Below are 7,500 nucleotides of genomic sequence, written 5' to 3' on the forward strand. Positions count from 1 at the left end.
CCTATGTTGCGCCTTAACCTAACCTATGTTGCGCCTTAACCTAACCTATGTTGCGCCTTAACCTAACCTATGTTGCGCCTTAACCCAACACACGTTGGGCCTTAACCCAACACACGTTGGGCCTTAACCCAACACACGTTGGGCCTTAACCCAACACACGTTGGGCCTTAACCCAACACACGTTGGGCCTTAACCCAACACACGTTGGGCCTTAACCCAACACACGTTGGGCCTTAACCCAACACACGTTGGGCCTTAACCCAACACACGTTGGGCCTTAACCCAACACACGTTGGGCCTTAACCCAACACACGTTGGGCCTTAACCCAACACACGTTGGGCCTTAACCCAACACACGTTGGGCCTTAACCCAACACACGTTGGGCCTTAACCCAACACACGTTGGGCCTTAACCCAACACACGTTGGGCCTTAACCCAACACACGTTGGGCCTTAACCCAACACACGTTGGGCCTTAACCCAACACACGTTGGGCCTTAACCTGCTCTGTAATTGTCATACGACGCGTTAAATTAGTGTAGTGTTGCCTAACTGCAACCCCCGCAATATAGTTTGCTACTCGCACTGCCCGGTCCCCAGAGTATCGCTTCATGTTAAACACCTTGCAGCTATACACTGTAATGCGGATGGCGGCAGGACGTACATGCTCAATGCCCTTCGCAGTTGTTCATTGGCATTCGCATGGCGAAGCACAGCCTACGTTGTGGTACGGCTTGTGGCAACTGTCCGCTGATGTTGTACGTCCAAATCACACACTGTACCGCACATTGGTCCTCATGTACTGAATGATACATCGTGGTACATGTGTGACCGTACCACGACTGCGCCAACAACGGCGAACCATACGGTCCAAATATTGTGCACTCAGCTACGTGTCGTCTCCCTATAAGAGCTGGATTGCAGTATGGTATGCCGTGGATGGCGATCAGCATGAGCCGTCTGTTGATGTAGTGGCGCGTGTTGTCAGACGTAGTCGTCTCTTCTCACACACCGTGATAGCATGGTGCACTGCGTTCCACATCTGCGACATGCGACAGAGGCCGGTTGACAGTCGTTCGCGCAATGGACATCGCATACGTACGGGGGCCACCTTCCACGTGTTCGCGAAGCGTGCACATGTTGTTGCGTGTATGTGGGCAGACATAGTGTGTCGTGACACCTGACACAGGCATGCAACAATCGTTGAATTTGCAAATGGCGATGGACGTCTACGTTTGCTGGTGACGTTACGCAAATGAAGAACTGGTAAACCGTTGTGGTGCGGTTGTTCTCGCTAGAGGTGAATCAGTGATGGCGACGATCGGTTGAGCTACCAACCGGTTGTTTCAGCGATACCCACCATGCCCACGAACGTGAATGGCATGTGGGTGTGAAGCGATACGCGGCGGTGGCTGGGTGGGACCGTCCCCGGCCGGTGAGGGGGGGCCTTCCGGCGTGCTGGCCGCGCGGTGCGTGGGCGCACGCGCTACAGCCGGCTGGTGGGGGCGGCCAGTGGCAGGCGCGCCGGCCGACGGAGGCGGCAGGCGGCGCAGCTGCGCGCCGGCGCACCCTGCACGCGGCGCCGTGCGGCCAAAGTAGGTCCTCGCGGGCCCGGTGCGAAGCGCGGTGGACATCTGCAGTGTGCTGGTCCGATTGAGGACTGTGTGCGCTGAGGATGCGCCGCCGCCCGGCGCTCGGCGCCGCGACGCCGTCTGCTGCTCGGTCGCCTCTGCGGTTCTCGCAGGTGGATTGTATCGCAGCTGTGCGGACGTGTTGGCGCGTGCGCTGTGCTGGGAGAGTTCGCTTCGGCACCCAAGTGGGGCTTTTGTCCTTCTGTGGCGCTGGCGTTGGAGCTGCCGGCCACCGTAGGTGGCGCGTGTTGTCTCCCGCCGGCAATGCCACGACAGCACGCTCCCGGGCCTCTGTCGGCAGCGGCAAGCTCAGTTGGGAGCACGGGTGGTCGCACCTAAAGCGTCTACTCGCCAAACTCCGGGCGATTGCGCCTCTCTCGAACCCGACCAAGTACTTAGGACGGCGCTGCGCGCCGCCGGGACCTGAGAGGGTTTCGAGGTGTATTGTGCAGGGGAGCTCAGCCTCCTCCTGTTTGCAGAATAATTGAGCGGACGCTTGCGTGTTCGCGCGGGCCCCCGGGACACACTCCCGGGCGGCCGGCTGCTCAGCTCTAGTTGACGCAGCTCCCTGGTTGATCCTGCCAGTAGTCATATGCTTGTCTCAAAGATTAAGCCATGCATGTCTCAGTACAAGCCGCATTAAGGTGAAACCGCGAATGGCTCATTAAATCAGTTATGGTTCCTTAGATCGTACCCACGTTACTTGGATAACTGTGGTAATTCTAGAGCTAATACATGCAAACAGAGTCCCGACCAGAGATGGAAGGGACGCTTTTATTAGATCAAAACCAATCGGTCGGCTCGTCCGGTCCGTTTGCCTTGGTGACTCTGAATAACTTTGGGCTGATCGCACGGTCCTCGTACCGGCGACGCATCTTTCAAATGTCTGCCTTATCAACTGTCGATGGTAGGTTCTGCGCCTACCATGGTTGTAACGGGTAACGGGGAATCAGGGTTCGATTCCGGAGAGGGAGCCTGAGAAACGGCTACCACATCCAAGGAAGGCAGCAGGCGCGCAAATTACCCACTCCCGGCACGGGGAGGTAGTGACGAAAAATAACGATACGGGACTCATCCGAGGCCCCGTAATCGGAATGAGTACACTTTAAATCCTTTAACGAGTATCTATTGGAGGGCAAGTCTGGTGCCAGCAGCCGCGGTAATTCCAGCTCCAATAGCGTATATTAAAGTTGTTGCGGTTAAAAAGCTCGTAGTTGGATTTGTGTCCCACGCTGTTGGTTCACCGCCCGTCGGTGTTTAACTGGCATGTATCGTGGGACGTCCTGCCGGTGGGGCGAGCTGAAGGCGTGCGACGCGCCTCGTGCGTGCTCGTGCGTCCCGAGGCGGACCCCGTTGCAATCCTACCAGGGTGCTCTTGAGTGAGTGTCTCGGTGGGCCGGCACGTTTACTTTGAACAAATTAGAGTGCTTAAAGCAGGCAAGCCCGCCTGAATACTGTGTGCATGGAATAATGGAATAGGACCTCGGTTCTATTTTGTTGGTTTTCGGAACCCGAGGTAATGATTAATAGGGACAGGCGGGGGCATTCGTATTGCGACGTTAGAGGTGAAATTCTTGGATCGTCGCAAGACGAACAGAAGCGAAAGCATTTGCCAAGTATGTTTTCATTAATCAAGAACGAAAGTTAGAGGTTCGAAGGCGATCAGATACCGCCCTAGTTCTAACCATAAACGATGCCAGCCAGCGATCCGCCGCAGTTCCTCCGATGACTCGGCGGGCAGCCTCCGGGAAACCAAAGCTTTTGGGTTCCGGGGGAAGTATGGTTGCAAAGCTGAAACTTAAAGGAATTGACGGAAGGGCACCACCAGGAGTGGAGCCTGCGGCTTAATTTGACTCAACACGGGAAACCTCACCAGGCCCGGACACCGGAAGGATTGACAGATTGATAGCTCTTTCTTGATTCGGTGGGTGGTGGTGCATGGCCGTTCTTAGTTGGTGGAGCGATTTGTCTGGTTAATTCCGATAACGAACGAGACTCTAGCCTGCTAACTAGTCGCGTGACATCCTTCGTGCTGTCAGCGATTACTTTTCTTCTTAGAGGGACAGGCGGCTTCTAGCCGCACGAGATTGAGCAATAACAGGTCTGTGATGCCCTTAGATGTTCTGGGCCGCACGCGCGCTACACTGAAGGAATCAGCGTGTCTTCCTAGGCCGAAAGGTCGGGGTAACCCGCTGAACCTCCTTCGTGCTAGGGATTGGGGCTTGCAATTGTTCCCCATGAACGAGGAATTCCCAGTAAGCGCGAGTCATAAGCTCGCGTTGATTACGTCCCTGCCCTTTGTACACACCGCCCGTCGCTACTACCGATTGAATGATTTAGTGAGGTCTTCGGACTGGTACGCGGCATTGACTCTGTCGTTGCCGATGCTACCGGAAAGATGACCAAACTTGATCATTTAGAGGAAGTAAAAGTCGTAACAAGGTTTCCGTAGGTGAACCTGCGGAAGGATCATTACCGACTAGACTGCATGTCTTTCGATGTGCGTGTCGTGTCGCGCAACACGCTACCTGTACGGCTCGCAGTAGCCGTGCGCCGCGTGCGGAACCACGCGTGCTTCTCAAAACTAACGCCAATGTTGTGTGGTACGAGCGCTGAAGCGCTGGAGCGGCTGGCCTGCGGCACCTGGCGCCTGGCGCCGGTTTTGAATGACTTTCGCCCGACTGCCTGTCCGCTCCGGTGTGGAGCCGTACGACGCCCATCGGCCGTGAGGCCGTTGGACACAGAACGCTTGAACAGGGGCCGCCACACGCCTATGCAACTGTCTTGAAAGAGACAGTGTAAACTAAGAAAAGATCACCCAGGACGGTGGATCACTCGGCTCGTGGGTCGATGAAGAACGCAGCAAATTGCGCGTCGACATGTGAACTGCAGGACACATGAACATCGACGTTTCGAACGCACATTGCGGTCCATGGATTCCGTTCCCGGGCCACGTCTGGCTGAGGGTCGGCTACGTATACTGAAGCGCGCGGCGTTTGCCCCGCTTCGCAGACCTGGGAGCGTCGCGGCCGCCTGTGGGGCCGGCCGCGCCTCCTTAAACGTGCGATGCGCGCCCGTCGCCTGGCGGTTCGCATACCGGTACTTACTCGGTAGCGTGCACAGCCGGCTGGCGGTGTGGCGTGCGACACCTCGTACAACGACCTCAGAGCAGGCGAGACTACCCGCTGAATTTAAGCATATTACTAAGCGGAGGAAAAGAAACTAACAAGGATTCCCCCAGTAGCGGCGAGCGAACAGGGAAGAGTCCAGCACCGAACCCCGCAGGCTGCCGCCTGTCGTGGCATGTGGTGTTTGGGAGGGTCCACTACCCCGACGCCTCGCGCCGAGCCCAAGTCCAACTTGAATGAGGCCACGGCCCGTAGAGGGTGCCAGGCCCGTAGCGGCCGGTGCGAGCGTCGGCGGGACCTCTCCTTCGAGTCGGGTTGCTTGAGAGTGCAGCTCCAAGTGGGTGGTAAACTCCATCTGAGACTAAATATGACCACGAGACCGATAGCGAACAAGTACCGTGAGGGAAAGTTGAAAAGAACTTTGAAGAGAGAGTTCAAAAGTACGTGAAACCGTTCTGGGGTAAACGTGAGAAGTCCGAAAGGTCGAACGGGTGAGATTCACGCCCATCCGGCCACTGGCCTCCGCCCTCGGCAGATGGGGCCGGCCGCCCGCGCGGAGCAATCCGCGGCGGGGTCGTGTCCGGTTGCCTTTCCACTCGCCGCGGGGTGGGGCCGTTCCGGTGTGCGGTGGGCCGCACTTCTCCCCTAGTAGGACGTCGCGACCCGCTGGGTGCCGGCCTACGGCCCGGGTGCGCAGCCTGTCCTTCCGCGGGCCTCGGTTCGCGTCTGTTGGGCAGAGCCCCGGTGTCCTGGCTGGCTGCCCGGCGGTATATCTGGAGGAGTCGATTCGCCCCTTTGGGCGCTCGGGCTCCCGGCAAGCGCGCGCGGTTCTTCCCGGATGACGGACCTACCTGGCCCGGCCCCGGACCCGCGCCGCTGTTGGCTCGGGATGCTCTCGGGCGGAATAATCGCTCCCGTCAGCGGCGCTTCAGCTTTGGACAATTTCACGACCCGTCTTGAAACACGGACCAAGGAGTCTAACATGTGCGCGAGTCATTGGGCTGTACGAAACCTAAAGGCGTAATGAAAGTGAAGGTCTCGCCTTGCGCGGGCCGAGGGAGGATGGGGCTTCCCCGCCCTTCACGGGGCGGCGGCCTCCGCACTCCCGGGGCGTCTCGTCCTCATTGCGAGGTGAGGCGCACCTAGAGCGTACACGTTGGGACCCGAAAGATGGTGAACTATGCCTGGCCAGGACGAAGTCAGGGGAAACCCTGATGGAGGTCCGTAGCGATTCTGACGTGCAAATCGATCGTCGGAGCTGGGTATAGGGGCGAAAGACTAATCGAACCATCTAGTAGCTGGTTCCCTCCGAAGTTTCCCTCAGGATAGCTGGTGCTCGTACGAGTCTCATCCGGTAAAGCGAATGATTAGAGGCCTTGGGGCCGAAACGACCTCAACCTATTCTCAAACTTTAAATGGGTGAGATCTCCGGCTTGCTTGATATGCTGAAGCCGCGAGCAAACGACTCGGATCGGAGTGCCAAGTGGGCCACTTTTGGTAAGCAGAACTGGCGCTGTGGGATGAACCAAACGCCGAGTTAAGGCGCCCGAATCGACGCTCATGGGAAACCATGAAAGGCGTTGGTTGCTTAAGACAGCAGGACGGTGGCCATGGAAGTCGGAATCCGCTAAGGAGTGTGTAACAACTCACCTGCCGAAGCAACTAGCCCTGAAAATGGATGGCGCTGAAGCGTCGTGCCTATACTCGGCCGTCAGTCTGGCAGTCATGGCCGGTCCTTGCGGCCGGCCGCGAAGCCCTGACGAGTAGGAGGGTCGCGGCGGTGGGCGCAGAAGGGTCTGGGCGTGAGCCTGCCTGGAGCCGCCGTCGGTGCAGATCTTGGTGGTAGTAGCAAATACTCCAGCGAGGCCCTGGAGGGCTGACGCGGAGAAGGGTTTCGTGTGAACAGCCGTTGCACACGAGTCAGTCGATCCTAAGCCCTAGGAGAAATCCGATGTTGATGGGGGCCGTCATAGCATGATGCACTTTGTGCTGGCCCCCGTTGGGCGAAAGGGAATCCGGTTCCTATTCCGGAACCCGGCAGCGGAACCGATACAAGTCGGGCCCCTCTTTTAGAGATGCTCGTCGGGGTAACCCAAAAGGACCCGGAGACGCCGTCGGGAGATCGGGGAAGAGTTTTCTTTTCTGCATGAGCGTTCGAGTTCCCTGGAATCCTCTAGCAGGGAGATAGGGTTTGGAACGCGAAGAGCACCGCAGTTGCGGCGGTGTCCCGATCTTCCCCTCGGACCTTGAAAATCCGGGAGAGGGCCACGTGGAGGTGTCGCGCCGGTTCGTACCCATATCCGCAGCAGGTCTCCAAGGTGAAGAGCCTCTAGTCGATAGAATAATGTAGGTAAGGGAAGTCGGCAAATTGGATCCGTAACTTCGGGATAAGGATTGGCTCTGAGGATCGGGGCGTGTCGGGCTTGGTCGGGAAGTGGGTCAGCGCTAACGTGCCGGGCCTGGGCGAGGTGAGTGCCGTAGGGGTGCCGGTAAGTGCGGGCGTTTAGCGCGGGCGTGGTCTGCTCTCGCCGTTGGTTGGCCTCGTGCTGGCCGGCGGTGCAGGATGCGCGCGCCTGCGCGGCGTTCGCGCCCCGGTGCTTCAACCTGCGTGCAGGATCCGAGCTCGGTCCCGTGCCTTGGCCTCCCACGGATCTTCCTTGCTGCGAGGCCGCGTCCGCCTTAGCGTGCTCCTCCGGGGGCGCGCGGGTGCGCGGATTCTCTTCGGCCGCCATTCAACGATC

The 7,500-nt window shown here is 58.3% G+C and overlaps 2 non-coding genes and 1 pseudogene across 2 annotated transcripts; all 3 read left to right on the top strand.

Moving 5' to 3' along the window:
- Positions 1–2,196: 2,196 nt before the first annotated feature.
- Positions 2,197–4,106, top strand: LOC124571302. Its single transcript, XR_006971778.1, has one exon. It is a non-coding gene; the product is annotated as a small subunit ribosomal RNA (ribosomal RNA).
- Positions 4,107–4,446: 340 nt separating this feature from the next.
- Positions 4,447–4,601, top strand: LOC124571299. The gene has a single exon (XR_006971776.1). It is a non-coding gene; the product is annotated as a 5.8S ribosomal RNA (ribosomal RNA).
- A 188-nt stretch (positions 4,602–4,789) lies between these two features.
- Positions 4,790–7,500, top strand: part of LOC124571300 — a 4,786-nt pseudogene continuing 2,075 nt past the window's right edge.

This window comes from Schistocerca americana, unplaced genomic scaffold (assembly GCF_021461395.2).
Source record: "Schistocerca americana isolate TAMUIC-IGC-003095 unplaced genomic scaffold, iqSchAmer2.1 HiC_scaffold_1665, whole genome shotgun sequence".
In the NCBI taxonomy this organism is placed as follows: domain Eukaryota; kingdom Metazoa; phylum Arthropoda; class Insecta; order Orthoptera; family Acrididae; genus Schistocerca; species Schistocerca americana.